We start from the raw sequence: 26,095 nt of genomic DNA, 5'->3' as shown, positions 1-26,095 counted from the left end.
ATAATTTGACATTGAGCCAAGACACCACAGGTGATGGGTAACACAAATATATATCACTATAACGTTACCTCCCCAGATGATTAATCTCTGTACAATATGACAGTTGTTACGTATTACAAGTTTCTGAAATGTTATGTTTAAATATGCAAATAAGTCGTTATCAAATAAAATATGCACTAATTTACATAAATTGTCATTTGTAAATAAAAAATATCTATTTTGTTTACATTAGAGTTTCACAGAGGGAATGTTTGAAGATCAGATTGTGAATTATTCTTATTTTATCCCATGTTTTAGTACAATCTTTGTCTTAGTTAGTATTTGTATCTGTATTTCTAATTTCTTTTGTAGAATGCCTGAGCGTTTCAACAAACTGTCACTGACATCTTGTGTATATGACAAATGAACTTGAAAATACTGTCAACAGTCAGAAAAAAATCATTTTCACCATGTTTTTAGGAATTAAAAATAAATCAGGCAAATTATATATGAACAAGCCCCTCTGTGAAAATGTCATAATAGAGATGGTAATTAAACTGGAAAGTTTGGTCTAAGTTCTTCTGTAGGGGAGATGTCTGGCTCAGTGCATGAGATAAAGCTAATTTAGAGAAAACATCCTTTAAAGATATATTTTGTAATGAATATGTATTGATGCATGTAGAGAAACTGTAATATCTTAACTGTGTATTTTGCATGTTTTCTTGTTATGGAACAAAATAGCCGAACACCTAAAAATTGACCAGTGCTTGAAAAAACAATGGTTTTGCCTGTAGTTGACAATGACAGTTTGTCTGCATATTTTTGCATGCACGTTACATTCGTAATGGCCTGATAAAGATCTACCATCAGCATTCTATTAGTTATAATGGGATCCCCCCCCCATTCACTTAAAGAGTAGAGTACGAATGGAGAGATGTTGAATTATGCACCAGCATGCTTAAAATATTGAATGATGGACATATGTGAACTACCCGAGACATATTTTCCCCACCCAGTCAGTGTGGCAGTACAATAGTGTGAAAGATTCACGTTAGCACCAGACTTGTTTGTCTTTGGGTTGTCAGCTCACAGAACGCAGAAAATGATTGAACCATCAGTTGCCTGTCAGAACATGCCTGGTGGTTCTTGTGCTGAAACTGATGCCTTTTAGTATTTACAATTATTGCATCAAGAACATTATTACATTTGTTTAAAAATGATTTGTCACGCATGTTATGCTGTACATTTTGATCTCTGTAACTTTTTGTACCCTTGCATTAATATTATAGCAGACTATCAGGCTATAGGGGTGGCTTAAATAATGAAATTATACTTTTTATTTCACGATAACAATATGTATCACAATAATAGTTATTTGTGCTTTAAAGTTTTTAAGATATCAAAATTGAATTAAAATTTCATAAATCTCATCACCAATTTCAAAATCACACAAAAATGAATACTAGCCTAACTAACCTCAAGCTCACTGAAGACAAGTAGATAGTCAGTGATAAAATAGGAACTAAGAAAATAATTACAAACAATAGGACAAAGACACAAATGAACTACCTGAAAATCCTCAAACATTAGATAAGCCTATAGAAATATTGAATAAAGTAATAAAAAATTTACCAAAAATACTGTCTTTACTGTGTAAATTAAATATACATTTATTCTTGTTAAAGTTACAAAAGTGATTCAGTCAAGAGCAGTGAGATTCTTTGATTAGCATTAATGTCAATAACGGCAGCAGGTTTATTAGGCTGCTGTCACTTTAAGACCGAATGCACTGATCTATATGCGCTTTCTTTCTCAACTGTTTACGTTCACTTGAGACATGAACGACTGTGTTTATGAGGAGTATACTGGCAAAGACGGGTTTTTTTTACACATAAGTGTGTTTATTTGACCGTTCAAGCCCAATAAGGTGTTAAAAACAATTCAGTACTTGCACTGAATGAGCAGCGGCTTAATGTGTGTGCATTTCTCTCAGACAGCGCTCGCATATATCAAAAATAGTCATCTTTCGCTGCTTTTTGCTCTTGAATGGTTTAAAATCACTTGTTTTTCAAATGTGCTTACATTAGGGATGTTTTTGATAACAGCATAGCATACCTATTTTTGCTATTTTATTGAATTTGATCAGCTAATTCCATACATCATCGAATTCATTGCTGCTGCTTGCTCATGTTGTTGCTGTTGTTTTCCCACCAAAATGTCATTTCCTGGAGGATAGTGTCATTAGGGACCTGACATTTGTTAGTTAAATGTATATTATGTATTATATAGATATTAGAAAAGACTAACGGGGTGGAAAGTGACTGAGTACAGAAGAAAAACCTATGAATTGATTACCAAATAATACATGTTTTGTTTGAAACAGTTTTATTAGATAAATGTCAGTCAAGTTTAAAATTCATCTCCGTTCATTAAAGTAAAACACATATGGTTCACATCTTTACAAATTGTGATTTTTAGTATTTTCACAGTGAAGTCGATTGAGAGTAGCCCTGAAAGAAGTTTTCGTTACTCTGGTTTTAAATCCTGTCTTAAGAAAGGTATTAGCCCTTAAGTGTCTTTTATCTTTTAACTTGTTCTGTATGTTGTTCATTAGTGCTTTGCTAAATGGGCTGGAATGGGAGCTGTTAAAGAACACAAGCATGGCATCTGTTGTAGCGTAGCATAACTGTTCCCATGCCAGGATCTGACGAGGCCTCCGCTGCAGTATTGCATACAGACTCGTCTCTGTCTTGCCCTCAGGCCTCAATGGGCATCCTGCCGCTACGTCTAAACTCACCTGGAAACTGCTGGCTTTATGCATTCCACCTACTTTTTCATCGCTAAACGACGCCATAGGCTACACGCCAAATGGGGCATTGTATGGTGCTTTAGATCTTTGGTGACTGCGTTATTAATTTTTTATACGTTGGAGCTATACGGTGTTCAGTGTAATGAGCTGTCTTTACCGTTACACTGTTTACAGTGTTTTTTGAGGCATTAGCATTTATTTAAATTTTTTTTTCCTCTGCTGAATTGGTTGATGAGATTTTGTCCCACATTTAGAAAAGTTAAGCCTTATTCCAGCTGTTCTGCACAAACATCTGTTCTCTTACATTTGTGTCGTGTGAAACCAGTGTATCATTTTCTCTCTTTTTCTGTCTGGTTGCAACAAGTGGTTTGCTTCCCATTTTTCCCATTAGATTTTCACAGTCAGACTCAGAGATTTTAATTTGTAATGTTAAAAGCACCATAATGACATTGAATTAGTAGTAAGGCGTGTGTAGATTGAGCAGTCTGACGTGGGCAAAGAAGAGACAGCCCCTCACCTTTCGCATACCAATTGCTCATTTGGAATTCAGCGGTGGCCCTTTGCCCAGCCCTGTCTCACTCAGAGGCTTTTAATTTTCCCCCCTTGTTGAAGCGATTATTCAAATGGCAGTCCGTGAGATGAAGTTATCAGACCCCTGTTGGTAAATGGGGTCCAGGCAAGCTAAATGCATGGCTTCCCCAGCTCAGAAACCGCCCACCGCTTGTTACATTGCTCCTAATAAAATGAAATATCTTGATGATACATTTTTTATTGTTACTCTTCTGTATATTGTCGTCTTTAACTTCCTGCTAACCTCAGTGGTTGTCAATATGTGTTTGTTAAACTTAGAAATTAGTCAGAGCATAGCACTCTTGCAATGCTAGTGTTAAAATAATTAGGGTTTATTAGTTAAATGAAGAATCATTTACAGTCTGGTAAGCAGTGTTGATTCAGAAAAGCTGCCATCATTAATATTACACCGTCTTTCTTTTTGTATTAGGTATGTGATGAACGTATTTTCATAATCAACTAGTCTGCGGTTGTCTGAAAGACTGAAAGACTAGTCAACTAAACGGTGTGAAGGAGGCCAAGTATACTGTACTAAGGTTGTGTTCCTCAAGGATACATCAAAGCTGAGTGCAACTTTATAACAGTTAGATATAGGGCTGTGTTGGCAATATTGATTTCTCGATTTTAACTGATCTTCATTTTGATGAACCAACATTGGTTCCTAAATTGCAATATTGATCTTTTAGTCCATGCTGTTTTCTGTTAATGCACGAACAAAACTTCACCAAACATCACATTAAATCACCTTAAAATGTACCAAATACACCTATTTTGTATTGTCTATTTCAAGCTATTGCAATAACACCTTGCATGCCGAAGCTCTTGTTATGGCAAAATCCAATATAAAGCCTTGCTGTGCTAGTGGTGAGAGTCAGTAAGTAGCTCGGTCTTCATTAGCAAAGCCGTTCATCACTAGAATGCAGATGAGCTATGAAGCCATTCATCTATGATTCCAATTTCAATCGTGTTTGCAGTTATATTATGTGAGCCCACTTTTTCATGTGCAAGAAGTCTCTTTATGTAAAAGATCACCGGGGGATAATTGCACTTAAGTGAACCTCATTTAGAACTGACCAGGGCAATTACATAAACTGCAGTTCCAGGGCCAGGCATTTTTGGGCCACCGGTTGTAGGCCTGTCACGATAACTTCTTTTTGATAATATTGTCATTTTAAGACCATTTTATGCCATTTAATATAATCATAACAACAGCATAATAATGCAATGAGGCCTACACACTTTCTAATGACAACAAAATTTTAATTCTTAAGAATATTTAGCTACTGGAATTGGTGTCAAAAAAATGTAATATCCTAAAAAAACTTGAATAAATAATTAAGAAAAAAACGCTTGCAAATGCACAAAAGGCACTTATGTGATGATTTTCCATCTACAGATTATTCCCTGACTTTGTCTCAGTAAAGTACGGGTACATGTTATTGCTGAAAAACACAAACCTTACCTAGCAGTCAGATGTCCTTATGAAGAAAGGCACAGATGCCTTAGGCCATATCTGCTGCTAAATCAATTTTTCTAGAGGTGTATTTTTTTTAAAAGTTGAACTTCGTGTAAATAACGCCTCGTCATGCACGAGATGCTGCAAAAGACGTGAGTGCAATGTTCAAATATGTCCGTCTAGTACACCTTTACATAGAAAAACAATGAAAAAACAGCGGAGTGAAATGCAAAACGTGTCCTTGCAACTGCCATGTCCTGTTTGAAACGGCCTTAGCTGTGAGTGTGCACCATTTCGCGCTGTCATGTTTATATTTGCAGCGGAACAGTGGATTATGGATTTATTTGGAATTAGGTTATTCTTCCAAACTGTCTGTAGGTGTAAGGAAAACGTTATATAGCCTCGCGAATGACACCTTCTTTTCACCTATCAATGTCTGCCTGAGCCCCACTTTCACTTCCAACATGGAGAGCAGATGATAGAGGCAGCGCAGAATGTTGGTAACTAAATTTAATGCAAACATAATAGGCAATATATCACCAAAAATTATCGAGGTCATGTCCATATATCGGTGTAATAGTAAGTATATTGCCTATATATGGCCTAACCAGTTGCTAGTTTCGCAGTTTTAAGGCTATGATGAGATAGGAAATGGAAACATTGAGTAGCAGAACAATTTTGAACATATTCATTCTCATGAATGACAATCAAAATATTTTAGCGAATACAAAAAATTAGCTTTTCACAAGGTGTTACGAGCTGAAGCCAACTCAGTTTCTTCAGGCGAAACCCCTGGGGCTTTTGAGAGCTGTTTTATTATTAATATAATTCAGGAGCCAAATTTCAAGTTTTGCTCAGCTGGGTGCTTTAATCTATTTTTGCTGTAAATTAATGAATTTTTAAAGAGCCCCTCACTAGATATGGGTGGATATGGGAATGCTGCACTGGTTCAGAGTTTTTCAAACAACCCCCCACCCCTGGGAAGAGGAGCGCGGATCTACCGAAGCACTATGCTTTCATTTTTTATTAATGCTGAAATACACTGCCAGAGCTCTACCAGTCTCTCCATGTACAGAGAACTTTGTTAGATGTTGGTGTGTGCTGTGCTGCACTGGCAGATCCAACAGCAGTTGGAACTTCAGATATGCAGTGCAGTGGACAGATTATGTGTCATCCGCCCCCATTACCTGGCTGGAGACCCGTTCTACCATCTAGATCAAGTTTTTCACGGGTGCAAACGGGCCTTGACTGCCTTTTTGGCCTCTTGCATCAGTTTGACTGACCTCCTTCCCTATCTACTGTAACGTTTTGTGGTTTCAGTAGGCTGCATGCAGTCAGTCACTTTCATTAACCATACGGCTTTACCTATTTGAGTACACATGCCCTCTGTTCACCACAGGCACGTCAGAGAAATGTGTGGGGATACACCTTGGGGTATTTTCATTCCTTTCAGTATGACTGCAGAAAAAATTCTTGCTGCATTGCCTATTTGTCCTTGGCGAAACAGGCTGGTCTGCAAGGGAGCGTCACAGTGGAATTGAAGGACTTTGTGTATCTTGTGTCTCTTAAAACAGTAAGAGCAGCACAGAATACTTCACTTGGTGCATTCTGAAGGTAAAAGAGACTCTCTTGGTTGGCAGAGACATGGACGCTGTGAGCAGGGAAAGGATTTTACCTAGATTACACAGCTTAAATAATCACAATCAAGCTTAGCTAATAATGCCATTTAATAACCATTTTAATTACTTTAGCTTACTGCACACTCAGCTGTAGTTACAAATGCACTACTGGGGAAGCCCTAATAACTTGCTAAAGATGGTCAATTATCCATGCTCTGTGCTCGGAGAGCAATTTCTGCCCAGTTCCCTCTATGTTTTGGTTTGTTTACCCCCATTTGATAGTTTTGAGTGGCCAAAGCTGTAATGCAGACATTTGTCTGATTAATAAAGCAAATTGGTTTAGTTGCTGACTGTAGAAATGTTCGAGTTTGGTTTTGAAAGTTGCCTTTAAAAATTGCAAAATGCAAGACTGTTTATTTTAAAGTGTTGCATTTATTCTGTAGTTTAAGACGTTTTTAAAAAGGATTTAAAGCTCTTAATGTTTCACTTTTTCCAACTTTAATTTGACATATTATTATGCTAATGGGACAATTGAATAATGCTTAGGTCACTTTCCTGAGGCAGTGAAATTACTTAATATAACTAAGCTAAATCTGGTACCACAGTGTTGGGTTTCTACGTCTCCTTGGGAAATGCTCAAGGTTTAGAAATTTTGCATCATAAAATTGTTTGGTTGCAGTGTTTTGAAGGAATGCTCAATATTATTCTCTATGTGAGTAGCATGCAAACGCTTCATAGGCTGACCAGGGAAGTAGCACCAAGTGATGTTGCTGAATTAACTATAGTTAAGACTGTTAAGAATGTTTTTGTAAAAAGTCTACATTTATTTGATCAAAAATACAGTAAAAACAGTAATATTGTAAAATATTACAATTTAAAATAACTGTTTTCTATTTTAATTAGAGCTGGCCGATAAAGCTATAACAATAATTATTGCGATTTATAATTTCCCTTGATAAAATTAAGGAACCACTAAACAGCGCTGTGAGATCCAGTGAAAAGTGTTTGAGTTTGGTGCAGAGTTCTCCCAAACAAACCACAAATCAAATGCCTTGTGATTTAAACTATTGTAAAGCCAGATGTAACACTTAGACTGCATTACACTGTTGTGTTTTGCACCCCATCTGGATATTAGGGGTGTAACGGTTCAAATTACTCACAGTTCACTTTTTATCACGGTTTTAGGGTCTCTGTTTCGGTACTGTTCGGAATGTGCTATGTTCAGACAAAAGAGACTACTGTCAAATAATCAAACTACAAGTAATAGCACAAATTAATACAATTGAAAAAGATACAAATAAAAAAATTGTTTTTCAGGTAGGTTTCATTGTACTTTTCAGATATAAGTAATCAGATGTAAAATAACACTGTATATAACATTCACTGTATAAATTAAATAAAGATGAATCCTTGTTAAAGTTAAAAAAGTTATTCAGTCAAGAGCAGAGAGTGATTTCTTTGTCTTTTGTTGTTTGATGAACATTAATTCTTTATCAGCATTTTTTAAAAAAGTTGCCAACCACCACCAGCGTTTTTGATCATTTTCACAAAAATCTCATGGCCCCCAGAATATTTTGTTGTATGAATATCTGAACATGCAATATATCAAAAGAAAGAACAGACCCTCTGCTTTATTCTGATTTATTCTAGCTTCATGCATTCTTTTTTTTTTTTTTTTTTATAAAAAAGCAACTTTTTGAGCAAAAAGCTGAGAAAATCACGTTTTTGTCCAAGACTACATCTGGATCAGATTCAGAACGATGATCAAAACATGGATGGAGTAAATAGAGTCCGTCAACACCTCAAATGCTTGCACAGTCCTGTAGCTCATTCTGGGGTGACATTTCATTCAGTAACATTAGGCAGTTTTGATTTATGCTGTTTAATGTTGATGATCACATCATTTCACATATGCATATGTAGATGCGATATGGCCTAAAAAAAAATATTTGTGATTTAAATCGACCCCCCCCCCATTTAAAATCTATCTGCAGATGACAAAGAAATTGTTCAAAACCAGTTTTAACTTTATTTTGTTTTGATTTTTCCCTTATGGGATTTGATCTGGGGTTCAACCCCCTTGGGGTTAAAGTGCAATCAGAAACAACAAGCCAAAAAGACAAGATGGCAGGCCCTGCCATTGTAAACAGTGAAAATGTAACATAAAATAACGTACCATAACATGAAATGTAACATAACATAACACAAATTATGTGACCCTTTTTGATAAGTTTTATTTAAACACAAGTTTAACATCTTGCTATTCAGTAGATATGAGGTAGTTCTGATAAATGCAAACAATACATTCAACAGCATTAAATATCAGTGCATGAGCGCATAAGGTGCTTATTTGTTGTGCTGTTTTTAGTTTGAACATCCTTTTCTTTTTTTCCTAAATCACACAAATTTGTTGTGGCATAGTAAAACGACACCCCTTCCAGCTCCCTAGCGATCCTTTGGCGTGCACTGTTATATAGCTGAGGCACATACCTGGGGTCCAAAACTTTCAGCATGTGAATAAACCTCGGCTTTTCCACAGTATATATGGGCACCATATCTTTTGCAATATGCATTGCGACTGCATCCGTGATCGCTTTCCACCGGGCCCCATTCTTATCATACCGCATAGTCTGTAAATGTTTGTAAGACTGGGTTGTTTTTGGCTGGTGTGCTTGTGCTGCCACGGTCTTGTTCATTTCGTAGGGCGCAACATCACTCTCACTCGGCAACATGCCTCTGTTTGAGGTGCTGCAGTACATTGGTGGTACTACTACCTTTGCTAGCAACAGACTTTAAACACACTTTGCAGCGGGGTGTTGTTTGTTCTGCGTCTGACGCCGCAAAACCGAACCGAATTCCAAATTACGGATGACACTGTGCCTTTCTTGGGAATGAGTTCTTCCCTGCTCGCTGCCATGTTGTTTGTGTATCTCTATGGCAAATGCGCGGGGGGTGGGCTGAGCCCATTCGGAACTACAGGAGCCCAGAGCGGAGCGTCGGCGGATGTTAAAGAGAAAAATTATTTTCATTCAAACAAGTCGGAGTAAACTACACATTCCAGTTAATCGATAAAATCGATTTATCGCCCAGCCCTGTGCATATGATTACATATGAGATCGTTTGTTTTTGCATCTTTTTCGCATGTGCTTTGATCAGATTAAGGAGATAATGCATTTAGCACACTATCAAGCATAAGTTACAGTGATGGCGTTCTGTGATGCATTTCACTTAAGTTCCTTCAACCTTTTGACTTCATTGACTAATAGTTTCTGCTGCACTAAATTGTTCTTAACATTCCTCTTAAAGAGAGTGTTTCTGTCATTATGCTTCAGAAAGTCCTTGAATGAAGCCAAAGAAGTGCTTTGTGAACCTGTGGAGCAAAGCTTTAAGATGACGTAGCTGACACCATAAGGGATTTCTCCGTCCCCCTTAAAGCCCCTCTCTCCTCCTGAAGTGTCACACTGCTGCATTCAACTGGCCTCTCTCACTTAACAAACAAGAGTTCTGTGGAGAATGCCTCATGTTACTCAAATGAGTCATATTTCCTTTGGACTCGGTGCTGCTCCCTTTGCACAGCTTGAATTAACTCGACTTGGGGGAGGGGTGCACTCATCCCCCTTTGACTCCAAAGCTTTTGGAGGCTTGGTCAGTGCCATTGGCCTTGTGGTGGTGTTTCAGTGACGGGACATGAGCCACACTGATCAATGGGTCTTTTAGAATGCCAGATCCCTTGGTGGCTGACACTGACATCAGGGTGGGCCGGCTGAGTCATCGTCTCCTAAATAGGCCGGCTGGAATCCTAGCCCTTGGAGTGACCCCACCAGCGGCTGCAGGAGAGGAGGAAGCTGCACCTGGTGTCTAAACTCACTTTTATGATGCTCTGTTTGTTTGGTTTTTATAATGCAAGCTTTAGAGGAAGTCCAGCTATGTTTTTTTCTAAGTTTATAGTTTTGTGGGGTTATTTTATTATATTATCTTAATATAAGGCAGCTTGATAGACAGATCATGTCATGTGCTGACAGATAGATACTTTTTTTTTTTGCACTGTTTAACGCGTTTGTTTTCCTCAGTGCATAACTTACATTTCACAGGTATATTCTCCATCTGTAAATGTTAAAATTTTTGCTGATTCATTACAAAGATTAACCATCATAGAGTGAAAGATTAATCATCTGCATGGTTTTTTGTCTCGTCAATTTACACATTCACGCGATTTTAAACCGTTCCAACGCAAGAAGAGGCGAAAGAGAAGTCCGTACTCAGGCGATGTTATTTGTGCGCACAGCCACACGCATAGATAGGTGCGTTTCAGATAGTGTGCAAAGTCTGCAAACACGAATTAATTCTTCTTTCGTGCCTTTTGGCACTTTAACGGACACACAAAATTATGTAAAAATGGCTAGTAATCACGCGAGTACAGTCAGTTATGTCTTAAGTGAATTTAAACAGTTGAGAAAGAAATCAGATTTGTTTAATTTTATTGAATCTGTGCATTAGCTCTTAAAGTGACTGCAGCCCATAAATGCTTGCTGCTGTTTATGCCATTATTGTTAGGCTAATCAAACTACAAAAGACAGCTTTAACAAAGATTAATCTATTTATTTATTTATACATACAGTGAGCACTATACAGTGTTATTTTACATTTAATTATTAAATTTATGTATCTGAATACTACTGATAGACCTTACTTTATTTGTAACTTTGTGTGATCTGTTGCACCACTAGTACTAGTAATACCAAGATATACAGCATCGCCATTCAACCAAAAAATACTGAGAATTATGTTTTTTTTTGGCCATATTCCCTAGTTGAAATGGTGGTTTCTTTCATGTTAATACAATTAAAAGCTGTATATTTAATGTATTGTTTCAAACGGTTGAATGAATCAAGGTGTTGTTTTGAATATTTTTTAGATATCTCAGCCAGCCCTAATGTGCCTCAACACTCTAGAGGAGGCTCTGTGTTAGAGATCTAGTTTTACATGCTTCATGTATTGTAAGAAATTCATAAGAATTTAATGTTTTTGAAAGGGCAGTGTGCTGATTTGTGAACATGAGCCCTTTGCCAAATAGCTTCAGTCAGAAAGGCTCTTGCCTTCCCTATACCTGCACTGTTTGGTTTCCTGCCAGAATTGGTGAGTCACTTGAGACTGAATGACCTACTTTTAATGTCTTTAAGGAGTGCCAGAATGAGTTTTCCTTTTTTATAGAATAGAAGATAGAGTGGATAAATAAGGGTCTTAAAACCGTTTTTTGATTCAGGATGATGGTTAAGCTGTGTCAGTATGTGCTATTGTGCATCACCTCAAAGAAATCGTAGTGATAAAGCAAAAACAAACTTATGTTTGTTACTGAACATGAAATCTGAACCATTCAGTAGTCTAATGTTATCAGATTTTTTTTTTTCTCTGAGTAAAAGACCATTTTGCGTCTCTGGCGTACAGGATTTTGAAAGCATGGTTTGGTCTGACTACTCTAGAGAGGAAATCAAATGCTATGAAGGGAATGCTGTATTAGGGGATTTCTTTAGACCATCTTTCTCTGTTTAACTTGATGATGGGTCTTGCAGTGCAGTTTCGGGTAAAAGACACGACATTGGTAACGTGACACTAAGTCATACTGTAAAAAAACACATCTTGCAAAATTTAATCTGCTCTTATTTAAGCTTGAAATAACACTCCCCTTCCCAAATGGCACTTTGAACCACTAATTGCTGTTTCCCAGGATTTGTTGTCTCGCTTTGAATCAGAGACAAATTTGAACTGAATGTGGCTTCTTGCCTGCTTTTCCCCTTTTACAAGCCTCTGTCTTTGATGTCATCTGCTGTGAACCCTGCAGCTTCATCTGACACGAGCAGTCGTGCACAGACCAATCTTCCTGCAACCCCTAGTATGGCCGCTCCAGGGAGTGTGTTTATTCATTTAGTCTGATGTCTTTAAATACGGTTTGATACGTTCACATCCCCGTCTTGATTTACTATCCCATTAACATGCAAAAGAGGATGTTGCTTGTAAAAGCCACTGTGCGGTAGGGGGTAGCAGACTTTTTCATAGGGTGCTTAATGGCCGAACATTGTGACCACACATACCCAGTGCAAGTTGCCTTTTTTAAAGAGGCATTTTATTTAAGTCTACAAGACAGCAATGTGAAGGTTGCAAAAGAATCTGCAAATTTAAGGCCCTATGATTTCCGCGATGCAGAAAACGTGGACGGTATAATTTCATAGAATTTGTCAAATTGGATGAATATATAAAAAATCAGGTCAGTACAGTAGATAAATTCTCGATATAGACTAGTGTCTCTGAATATTAAACCACAAAAAGACTATTTAAATATAAATCCTGCATATTCTACGTGTCTCTGTGTGAATGAATGGCAGACGGGCTGTTTCATATACCACCCACACACACTAAAGCACGCGTGACGCTCGCAGTGTTTTTCAGCCTCTGCCGCCTCACTATATGTGGACATGAATGCATGAACTTCATCTTTAGAGCCGCTCTGAGAGTCACTTTGTGAGCATTTTACCGTTTCATTTGAGGTAAACTATCATCATATCATAAACACAGAAAATCAAAGGTCTTCACGGCAACCCGTCAAAATAAAAGTTCTGTTTAACTTGACAAAATTGTGACAGAAATATGTTTCTGTTATTTAGCTGTCTAAATGTAGTAATAATAATAATAATAATAATAATAATAATAATAATAATAATTAAATCTTTCTTTTTTTAAAGAATAGGCTAATCACAATATTTCTTCCATGTTTTCATTTTAACAGTAAAGCTCTGTTGTGCTGCACTTTTTGACAAAAAAAGTTTAATTTCATGATTAAAAGATCAATTAAATTAATGTTTTATTCCTTCATTTGATTGCCAGAAAAAAAAAAAGAAGTTTTTTTTTTTTTATAGAAATTGAAAAAATTAATTGTTTTTATGAATTCAGTTAATTAGACATGCTTTTTAATTATTAAAATTTAATTAAACCATTAAAATGTAATTCAGAAAACTTAAAACAGAAAACACAGAATTTGATAAAAAATAAAACAGAATTTGAGTACAAATTTTTTTTTTTCATTGGGTCCTAAACATGTCATTTTTGTTAATCTTTTAAATACATTTTTCTAAATTGTATAAGTTTCGTGATTTCAATTAATTAGACATGCTTCTTGATTACTAAAACTGTATTTAACCATTAAGATGGGAGTCATGATATTAAAAAACAAAACAATGGAATTTTGGAAAAAATAAAACTGATTTCATATTTTATTTATTTGTCTGATACCATCCATTTTGAAATGAAATGAAAGCATGTGGAAAATTGGTGCGCAAGCACACTATGATGGCTGTGATGGCAAAGCTGTATTTTTATTACTCCAGTCTTCGGAGTAATATGCTGATTTGGTGCTTAAGAATGTTGAAAACAGTTGTGCTGCTTATTGCTTAATATTTTTGTGGAAACCATGATGCAATTTTTTCAGGATTCTTTGAATGAATTATTTGAACATTTATTTGAAATACGTCTTTTGTAATATTATATATGTCTGTACAGTCATTTTTTATCAATTTAATGCATTCTTGTTGAATAATAAAAGTATTCATTACTTCCTTTATTTTGAATAAAATAGTCTACCAGGGTTTTTCCTGGGTCAAAATTGGTCTTCGGTGGTGGCTGACCGACATGGTCATCCACACACAGCAAAGAGTACCCTAGTACCCACATGATCCGCAAGCCCAATATTGACAATAAATGTTAAATTTAAAATAAATACAAAGAAACAGTTTGTGATTTTTTTTTTTCTTATCCTATTTATTCATAAAAAACGATCACTGTCAGGCTAGATAGTAAAAGAAAGCGATTACAACTTATTTTACATGTAAACATCATCGATACCAAAGACTGTGACATGACAGAGAATTATTCAATTTTAAACCTCTTCCAAATTATATATAGACTATGCAATTATCAGACACAGATATTACCTGTCACTCTCACTGTCATCCTTTCTTGCCCTCTTTGCAAAAAATGCTGTGATTTTTCCACGACTGGCTTTCATTGTTTTGAAAAATAAAATCCTTTTTTGATAGACCTGATAATTATTTTAGTATAATCATATAAATTAAAAAGTAGCATTAAAAACGTAGCGTTAAGATGAGTAATAGTGTAATTTTTTACCATATAAAATTAACAGCTAGCTAGCAACAGCTTGATTTGTGCTTTAATCTAGTTTCATCTCACTCCAGTCTAACTTTAAACTAAATGATTTTATAGGTAATTTACTACACATTGTCATAGGCCTATACATACTGTGGATTATTAAGGCTAAATTTTACTAAACACTCTTGCTAAATGAGGTAAGCACACTTACTTTCTCATTTCAGATGTGTATGTTCTTCTAAGTAATGATTTATTATACACCGATTCAGACACTGACGGGCAGACCAATTGCTTTAACCATTCATTATAATGAATCGGCTCAAAGGAGTCATTAGGTCGCGAATCGGACTTTAGCGGACGTGTTGTGTGGGAATTCTGGCTGTTAGGACATCACGAAAGATTTGTCAACACACACACAAAAAAAAACCCCACTTCAAACTGGATAGATTTTTTTTTTTTTTTTTGCGTTTATTTAAAGTTATGTCACCTGTGCGGAATGCTTGTCACAAGTTGTAAGAGAAGATAAGGCAACTTTTTTTTTTGACTGCAAGTCACACCCAGCGCTAATTCAGGAAAAATATTCTCCGAATGCACCACGTGAAACATGGATTCGGTCTTCCGACCTTTAGGATCAGTTGATTTTGATGCGAGGGAGAGAGCAAAGACAGAACTGAAGACGGAGAGTGCCCGCGCAGGGGTGGGGCGCTGTGATCGTTCTCTCCGTCACTCCGTCAGTAGCCTGCTTCACTCACAAAACCCAATTACAGATCAAATAAGGCTTTGGCGGGACAAAAAATCGTTTTGGCGGCCGCCAAAAAATTTTCAATGTAGGAAAAACTATCTACTAAATTACAAAGTGTAATGACAAAGTATGATCAATAGAGCTGAAACAATTAGTCATTATCGGCAGTGTCAACAGAAAAATGTTTAATTTTTTTTGTTGAATATTCTTTTGACCTCATTTGACCTATTGTAAGATCCTGCAATAATGCGTTTTCATCAGTGAGGCGCTGTAGCACAAGACTGTAATGCAGCCCATCTGGATGAAATACATAATTTTTTGTTTGTTTTATTTTTATTTATTAGGTATAACTCAATATTTAACTAATTCCAAAAGCTAAATAATAAACCAAAGCCTACTGATTAATTGGTGATATAATCAATGATTAATCATTCTAATAATCGTTAGATTAGCCTACTTGTCAAAAAATCTTTTGTTGCAGCCCTAATGATCAAGCAAATTTCTTCCCTCTTTCTTATTGGCAAAGGAAACAAAAAAACATTTGCCTCAATTTTTCCCTTCATGAAATGCTTAAAGTTCCACACAAATTTTGAGTGCTGGAATCTTTTGAGATGTCAATACTAATATATGGCTCCTGGTGTCTGATAATGGCAGGTCAGCAGTTTGCACTAGAAATCCTCTGAATGAGTCATGCTGCCTGCCACATGACGTGTGACTTCTGCCAAGTGAGTCATCCGAAACTAGCAGTTCACAGATATACAGGGTTATAAGAATAAAATCTTCTACGGGTTAGAGATGGACAAGATTTTGTCTTGCTAGGGATTTCAGGCTGTATTTGCTTCAGTGTCCCTACTCTTATAATAGGAGCAGGTAGATAGGAAGTAGGTAAAAGTGGGGGTTATTACCAAGATGTTCAAATGAACTTTGATGACTTTTATATAGTCACATATTTTCTGATGTAACTGAGGTGATGGAGCTTCTTATTGAAACATTCATAGAAAGTGAGCTGTCTCTCCTTTCGTTCACACCGGCCCAACTTGAGTTTGCCCACTGTGACGGGTTTTTTTTATGGGTTTGGTGAATTGCACAGTAACAAAATGCAATTACATATTTTTACATTGGCAAAATTATTTTTTTATTTTTTTTCATTTAGAATCTGGGGCTTTTAATCCAGAGTCCTCGATGAATTACAGACCAGTGAAAAATGTATTATGTTATTTTAATACATTTTCATGTTATAGGGGTGTCAGAAAATATCAATACACATGAATATCGCAACATTATGTCTACTGATACTGTAGCGATTTCTCATAAACGCTATGTGTAATCCTACATTCAGACAAACATGGTCAAGTTCATTTGCACATTCGCATCCTTTTCTGCAGATGTAAGTTGAACTATTACTTTTGTGTTGTATATATCTGATTAATCTCATATAGGATGCGTCAGCATCAGCTCAAACAGCAATGCTCGACATTGGGTTATTTGAGACGGTCATATTCTTTTTAAATGTTTCTTTTTAAAAAACATTGATATTATTAATAAACCAGCAGTGTTATTTTTTTTTTCTCATCATATTTTTTCAACAGTAGGCCTGTTAAAATCGGTTCACGTAATGGCTTGGAATCACTTGATAAAGTAGATGAAAATATTGTTAAGTGCAAGTTGCGTGCAGTGCCAATCTACCATATAATGTATATAAACATTATAATGACGACACTATAGAATGTTGTGAATTCATTGTGCTTTAGTTGCCCGTGTTTCAGCGCGTTGTTACGGGAAGAGTACATCCACAATGGGATTAGCACTTTCTAGCAAGCATGTAACTTAGTTCAAGTTCACTTGCATTTGCATCCTTTTGTGCAGAAGTTGTAATTTTATGTTTTGTATCAAGGATATCTGATTAATCTAATACAAGACGTCATGTAGAAGGGGCTTATGTTTACTGGTGTTCATTTACTCTTCAGCTTCATCTCATGCAGCTATTCCTTTTAGATGTTTCTTTCTTGAAAACATTGATGCATTATTGATAAGCTAGCAGTGTTTTTTTAGTTATGTTATTTCGATAGACATTTTCACGTCGTATTTTTATTTGTCAACATTAATTTTCATATCAGTGTTTCAAATAAAATATTTTGATTATCGCCATGACAGACACGCATGCCCCTTAAAACATTTTAATATTCTCATTACTCAGTAATTAATTATAGCCTACTGTTAGTTTTTCAAGAATAGTGTTTTTTTTTTTTTTTTTTTTTTTTTTCCGTTTGATGGAGTGCTTGATGAACTAATTACACAAGTTATTTGTGTGTTTTGAAGAGAAACGCATGTACTGCAAATACATTACCAATTAGAGCCCGACCGATATATCGGCGGGCCGATATTATCGGCCGATATTAGGCATTTTCCTAACTATCGGTATCGGCATTTATAACGGCCGATAAATTAATATTTAAAAAAATGCAGGGTGCAGTGATTTATGTAAGGATGGCGCTGCCAATAAAGCACCTAAAAGCTGTTACAAAGAACTGGCAAAAGTGGCAAAAAAAATAACAGCGCGTCCGGTGTAGACACAGTGTTAAAGCTCATTCTGCTACGTTACAACATCAAGCAATATTCCAATAATTGATGTAATTATATAGGGCCATTTTGCATTGAAAGTTGCCAGATGGAGATGTGACACGTTCAGAATTAATACACTTTTAGTAAACTACAGAACAGCGCGAGCGGGAAGCGGCGCACCTCACGCGGGCAGAGAACGCCTCCGAGAACGGACACTGTTAGTGATATAAACACACACACACACACACACACACACACACACACACACACACACACACACACACACACACACACACACACACACACACACACACACACACACAGGTCTGTTAAATTAAGCAATACTTTTAAGGTAGGCCTAGTCTAATATTTTTCAGACTAACAAAATTACTGACACAGTAAAGGGTAGATTTAAATAAAGAAAAACGAAATATAAATAAAGAAATTAAACGTAATTTAAATAAAGAAAAACGAAATTTAAATAAAGAAATTAAACAAAATTTAAATAAAGAAATTAAACAAAATTTAAATAAAGAAAAACGAAATTTAAATAAAGAAATTAAACAAAATTTAAATAAAGAAATTAAACAAAATTTAAATAAAGAAATTAAACAAAATTTAAATAAAGAAATTAAACGAAATTTAAATAGCCTAAAGAAATTAAACAAAATTTAAATAAAGAAATTAAACGAAATTTAAATAAAGAAAAACGAAATTTAAATAAAGAAAAAACGAAATTTAAATAAAGAAAAACGAAATTTAAATAAAGAGAAACGAAATTAAGTTAAATTAAAAAATGAGATTAATTTAGATTGATAAGGGGTAAAAAGGCTAATACATTTTGTTTCTATTATTCTATTTTCCACAATGTCAAAGCAACACAGCTTAATCCAAAACACAAGGTCAGACATGCACTTCCTCCATACAAACTCCGCTGTTCTGCGCTCTTACCAGAGAAGACTCCCGTTGCTTGAACACTTGCGCGTCGGTTCTATTTCTAGCATGCATGCGTTTTCCGCGTGGCTCGAGCCGTGCCTGAGAGACGCTGTCTCAAGCAGGCAGCCTGTTAACATGGGAGCCGAAATAAAAACGGCCATGCCATGCAGTCAGTGTGTCGCCGGCCTTATTCAAGCGCGAATGAGAACCGTTTCGCGGGGGGTCCCAGATGTGAAAAAAAACAACAACAAATATTCAAATGTCAAATTTTCAAATCAAACACCAACCAACCGAATGAATATTTGAATATTCGGGTCCAGCCCTAAGCCTAGTTTCACATTTTGTACATTTTGCTTACTACTTATTTAAAATAGTATAAAACTACTTTAGTACATATGTAATTATAAACGTTTTCATTATGATATTATTAATTTTACTTTACTAAAAAGATCTGAGAATCTACCTGTACCGCCGGTACTGCTCTCCCAGCACGCGCGCGCGCCTCTCTCTCTCTCTCGCTCTCTCTGCGTCTCGCGCTGGAGAGAGGAGCAGCGATTTAATTCAGTTAAAACTGATACTGATATCAGTTATGACACAGATATGATGTTGCTTCTCTAATTTTACATGCAAGTATAGCCGAAATCGCAAAACAGATATTGTTTATCTTATGTGTATTTGATTTCATCAGACGACGGCTCGATTATCAGGATCTTGGAAGGGAGAGCTGGTTATGTCTTAATGGGTCGCGTTTCAATCACCATTTCATATTCATTCCGTTGTTTGACAACAAAAACAGTAAAATATACCAATGAAAACAGTTTTATTGAGAATTTAGCTTCATCAAAATGGGCACAGAGAGAGACATGAACAAGTTCTTTGAAAAACATCTATGACCTTTGAAACATGTCTCGTCTTCATGCTCTGTTGATATGGTTTCAATAATAAACATACATTTACATAAAGCATCCATATTTATCCATGCCCACGTTGATTAGAGTATTACAAACTTGAAAAGTATTAATTTAAGGTACATTTGGAACAAATAAAAAATTTACTAAAAGAGTTAACTCATGACAATCATGCGATTAATCGATTAAAATTTTTAATCGATTGACAGCCCTAGTTTATATATTTATTCTGTTTACTGTGTATTCTATATACAGTACCCATCAAAAGTTTGCACACACCAATTGGAAAGTGTGTCCAAACTTACTGTACTATAATACACATAAATAATATTGCTACTGTATTATAATAAATAATATCGGCCGATATATCGGTATCTGGCTTTTTTTTTATCGGTATCGGCATCGGCGCCCAAAAATCCATATCGGTCTGGCTCTATTACCAACCAAACAAAAGCACATTCTATCCATGAGTGTTGTCGCGCTCTTGCTGATATAGCTTAAACTACCTGATGATCAGTAGTGGTTCACAAATAAAATAATTCAATAAATACCTATTTACAATAAGCACAACTCAAAAACTATTAAATAATAAAATAACTAGAGAATTTGCTGACTAAAATTAGCTTAACCGCTATGATGAAAAAAAGGTGAATCCGTAATTTCTATAAAATTTAAAGGTACTGTGTTATTTCATCAGTCAGTCAGGAAAGTCTGGTGGTTGAAAGCTTCTGGCAACATTAAATCCAGGAGAGAAGACAATTCTAGAGAAAGAGCAAGTAGAGCCATGGCAAATAAGCCATGCTAAAATCCAATACTCGGGACATCCCTTTACTTAGATTGCAGAAAATAGTGATTAGTGATATAAATAGAAATGCAGATCCCACTGTTTTGATTATATACAGTTTTTGCTCAGGTTTTATACAGTGGTGTGTTCTTTGATAGTGCGCGTGAAGAACAAATAGTGCTCTGACTTTACTCCAGTATTGTGATCTAACAGACACCTGGTAGAAAGTAACATGATTAAGAGACAGCAATAAAGTCCAGCAATATAAAGTTGTTTTATGCGAAACCATAGACCTTTATCTACAGATCAAGTATAATAATACAGGGTACCCGCGGGGTCTTAAAAGCATTGAAAAAGTCTTAAATTTGATAATCTCAAATTAAGGCCTTAAAAGCCTTGAATTTGGTATACAAAGTCTTGGATTTCGTTACAAAGGTCTTAATTTTTTTTTGCCTTTTCTATGAAAAAATTCATACCGTAACAAAATTAACTGTTACTAATGTAGACTAATTAAAAATTAGTCGTGTAACGTTAAGTGCACCTCGCGCTTCACGTCATAGAAGAACGCGCGAAAGCGTGCGCACCCGTTACTATGGTTACTAATCAGAGCTTTTCTGTTAAAAGAACATGTTTTCTACCCCGTCTTTTCAGTAGTATCTGGCCACAGCCATCCACGCGCGCTCTCTCTACATTGTTGAAGAAGCGCGGATGATCTGAAAACACAGACAAGCTGGAGTTCAGCGATCTTCATTTGAGAAGATCTGTCACGAGCCGCTTGCGCTGTTTGTGCGACTAAATCTGCGATCAAAATGCAGGCTGATATACAGCAGTGTTTTTAATGTTGATCATTATGCGAGCAAGAATGCAATGTTTCCCGACTATCCACACGATTTCAAATGTGACATTGATTTTATACAACAGTAAAAAAAAAAAAAAAAAAAAAAAAAAAAAGGGGAACATTAAGTGATGTACTACATTTTAAACAGTATTGTCAGGCTTAATGCTCTATTTTGCAACAAAATCTGTGGCTTTGACAAAGACAATGAGTTACCGCCACCTACTGGCGATTTTAATATCATATTTTTATTAATATTAAACGTTTTTTTTTAACATTGAATATTTATTGAACATTGTTTTATTTAAAGCATTATTTATTTTTTTAAAGGTATTATAAAGGTGAAAAATGAAATGGAAAAATCGATTAAATGGGGCAAATATTGTCCCTTAATGGAAAGATGTGACTGCAGTCTAAGTGGAAGAGTACGGCACTCCAAAAAATTGGAGAACTAAGGAAAAGGGATATGTAGAATTGCACAAGTGCTACTGCTAAAGAGTGCAATGTCAATACAGCCTGTTAGCTTAATTTTAATTTCTCATAAGCTTAATTGAATTGGCCTAGAGAGAATAATTATGACATTTTCTGTCTAAAGACTACATATAAAATAGCTACCAAAATTAAAGTAACTGCAGTTTGACTAAAAGTAATGACTAAAAGTTGACAAAAAATGCAAACACATTTCGTCAACTAAAACTATGAAAGGCAGAATGACTCAAATGTGACTAAGACCGATAAGCATTTTCGTCTGAAGATGAAGAAAAAGACTAAATCAAAAATGGCTGCCAAAATTAACATTGGCCTACACACGTGCACGCTACAACGCTGTTGCGTATATATTTTATATGACTGATAATTTACATAAAATGTATTATTTAATTCAAGTAGTCTACTTGTACATAATTATTTTTTAGGGTTTAAAATGTATACAGATTTGACATTTTCCCCTTATACTTCTGTCGGAATTGGTACGAAGTTGGCATTGAATTTCATTTGAAATGGTATTAAAAAGGTCTTAAAAAGCCTTGAATTTAAGTTGGAGGAACCTGGGGGTACCCTGTAATAGTAACATTGAATCATCTTGGAGAGAGTTTCATCGTGTTAACTGTCGTAACCGAACGCGACGCGCTGTTTGAATGCTGAATGAAGAATGATTGACAGCCGCAGCTGAGGGAAACGTTTACGTGATCTTGAATTTAACGATTTAAATATTAATTTCTATCTCACATTATACTATATAATGGCTTCAGAACACTTATAATATTGTGCACGAAAACTTATGGTGCTTTATAATGTTTGTGTGCGTTTTGTGGGGCTTAACAATAACACTGAATAGTATACGCACAATATCGGATTTGGATCGGCCTCGTCTGACCGATACCCGATCCGGCAAAAATGGCAGTATCGGTGCCGATACCGATACTGAATATCGGATTGGCGCATCCCTATTTTCATTCACTTACAGCTATGGTACACACTACATGAAAGGTAATTTTCAAAAATCCTTAATAGGGGCCCTTTAAAACAATCTGTAAAAAGTGGGCCAGCTTTTTAATAATAATAATAATAATAATAATAATAAGCAAATATTTGGTGTTAAAGGAGTCTGTAAAAATGTTGACCATTTATTAATACAATATTAATAAAATAAATTCAAAACAACTATTATTATTATTATTATTATTATTATATACAGATGTTTTCTTGTCCAAAGCTACTTGCTGTACATTTTTACAAAGCAGAGAGTCAGGGTTAGTTGATGGTGGGTTGCACAGTCTCCGGTCTTCTGAGGTTTGAATGCACAACCTTTGGTTTTACCAGCCAGGTCTGAGACTGCAACCACAAAGCTCTCCCGTCCCAGTATTATTGACTTATTTAAAAACACTTCATGGGACTGTGAGATATTGACCTGCCATGAATCATTGTTCTCTCTTATTTTTTCACCTGTGATAATTGTGTTGTTGCAGATGTTGGATTGGATTGGTGAGTGTGGCCCCTTTAAGTTCCTCTCTTGTTATGCTGCTGTATCTGGGCCCTGAACTGAAGCTCTTGCTCTCAAATGAGTGAAGCCTGGCAGAGGCAACCACTGGGAGTTTGATTTATCTCCACTCAAACTGTTCTGGAGCAGACATGCAAATCCAGTGAAATGAGTGCAGCCCATTTCGTGTCGAAGCTAAGAAAGCGTTCACAGATTTTAAGTGGAGAGGAAATAAAGGTGAGCTTCAGACCGATTTGTAAAATAGAAAAGGGAGGAAAATGTGGAATTAGAAGGAAGACTACTAAGACATGGTTCGTAACAGGATTTCATTCACGTTCAAATCAAGTATTAATTAATTAACTGGATTTCCTGCTTAGTGTTTCTCTTATGGTGTTATAGTGCTCAAGGGGAAAGCTGTAAATGGTTTGGGTAATTGAGTATTAAACTAGAATAAACAAAGCTGGCACAGAGTGGTGAAAGTAAGCTGCTATTATGTTCTGGTTTGGTTGCTTTAGTATTAAGCAGACTATACATGTTGTTTAATGCATGTTTTATGTTCGGTTTTTAATATTACGATTTCCATCATTAAAAAATGTGGGCAGCATGTTTTACAGTTTTATTCTTACTGTAGAAATGCTGAACTTTATGTTTCTATGAACTAAAAGAGGGGTTAATTGTATGCCTGGAGCAGTCTTATAGTTCAACTAAATGATCTTCCAAATCAATGAAAAATGCATCAGACATCGTTTCGCTGGCCTTAATACTCAGAGGATTTGAAGATACTGTTTGATGAGCTTCTTGCATCGATTCACAGTAAATCAGCACATTAAGTGTATTTGACTGGTATTGCTTTTTTCATGGCTTAGACTTGAGCGGTAGTTCACGCCGAGATTTCAAAGTGTTTATTACCTCCTGAGCTGGTAATTGAGCTAGCAGGCCATCTGCATTTCCCCCAGAACAGCTGTTTGGCTGTATTGTGTAATGCCATTTTGGACGCAGTTAACTCCGGTTCAATCCAAGCTATTCTTTAATCCAACTTTTTAATAGTATTGTCTTGCATAGTTTGTTTATCATGTGTTTTAACCCTAATGTCAGTGTAGCATGCTAAAGCTAATGCTTGCTGCATTAGGCTATAAGTTTAATTTTCAGACTTCTGTGCAACATGATTATGATCATAATTGTTGCAAAACATGTTGGCTACTGTATCAAAAACATTTTCAGTAATGTGTGGCTAGCGTAAGGGTTACTGGGTTGGGTTAATAACTGAGAGAATATTGGGTCTTGTGGGTCATAGTACTGATCATTCTCAATAGTAGGGATTCACGATATATCGACCGATTAAATGGTCATTTTTGATGTTATCCTTATCGATCCGATTAGAAAATGAGGCCGATATATCAAAGACGATAGATAATAGATTATTTACTTAAGCTAAGAGATGCGCCATGATGGTTTTGAATGATTGGAATCACTTAGAAAAGGAAGATAGTACAGTGCAGCACAAATCTGTCACATAGGCTTCATAACATTATAATAAGAGCACGCCTATAAAAGCATGTTGTCATGCTAACTAGCCTAATACTAACAAAATAAAGAAAGTTGGCCATAGGAGTGTAAAATTAATTTGAAAAGTTAAGGAATCTTACACTGGTTTAAACTAGGCTACTGTATTGTATGTATATGTTTGATTTATGTTGAAGTGTTTGTTACATGGCTTTTAATGGGGAGCCTTTTGTTTATGTATTCAGGCTATCAAAGTATATCAAAATTAGAATTTAGATTTATCGGCCAATATATCGGTTATCGGCTTTAAAATGTAAAGAATTATCGGTATCGGCCAAAATGTTTATATCGGTGCATCCCTACTCAATAGTATTGTATATTTTACTTCACGCATATAGGCTGTTAAATAATACTAACAAGAAAAGCACTGGCATTTTGAAAAAAAAACAGTATTACTTCTGTAATACAATTTTCAGGATTATTTTTTGTAATAAATCAGAAAAAATGTTAAATAGAAGCATTTTCACTAGTGGTCCCAGACTTTTGACCACACTGTGTGTTTATAATTTGTGTTCAGCTGTAATCAAAATTATTCAACCCCCATTGCACAGCTGTAATCAAAATTATTCAACCCCCATTGCAAATCATGTTTATTGGCAAAATGTGCAGACTTTTATCTGTTTGCAATGAACAAATCAAACAAATGTTATTGAAATAGCTCAACACATCAAATGTTTCCAGTTTTTCCCCCAAATTCAACTGAAAATGCAACTTTGAATGACTTTTGCAGTCTCAAAATTATTCAACCCCCTGAATAGAATCCCTCACAACAGTACAAATCTGCAAAACAGGTGTTGTCTCAAGCACACCTGATGCAACCAATGAAGAGCTTCATTAGTTGCACCAGGTGTGCTTGAGCTAAAACACATGAAATACTTGAACTGGCTAGGTTTGTTTAGTGTCAGGTTTGACCGCATGTTAGAAATATGGCTAAGTCAAAAGAATGGTCCAAAAAGTTAAGAGAAGAAATCCTCACCCTTCACAAACAAGGAATGGGATACAAAAAGATAGCGAAGGCACTAAATGTTCCTAGAGACACCGTTTGAAAGCATAGTTCGCAAGTTCAAAGTTAAAGGAACAGTGGTTACACTACCTGGACGGGGCAGAAAAAGGAAGCTCTGCTGCAACCAGATTTCTGAAAAGGCAGGTTCAGAAAAAAAACCTTGAGTGATTGCAAAAGACCTGCAGCAAGTCTTG

The 26,095-nt window shown here is 35.8% G+C and overlaps 1 protein-coding gene across 2 annotated transcripts in view; it reads left to right on the top strand.

Annotated features, from left to right (window-relative positions):
• The window catches only part of foxj3 (forkhead box J3), a 104,705-nt gene that overhangs the window by 1,286 nt on the left and 77,324 nt on the right, over positions 1–26,095 (top strand). The gene's annotated exons all lie outside the window — the stretch shown is intronic.

This window comes from Scardinius erythrophthalmus (genome assembly GCF_964197995.2).
Source record: "Scardinius erythrophthalmus genome assembly, chromosome: 25".
In the NCBI taxonomy this organism is placed as follows: Eukaryota; Metazoa; Chordata; class Actinopteri; order Cypriniformes; family Leuciscidae; genus Scardinius; species Scardinius erythrophthalmus.
This window is presented reverse-complemented; position numbering and strand designations above follow the sequence as displayed.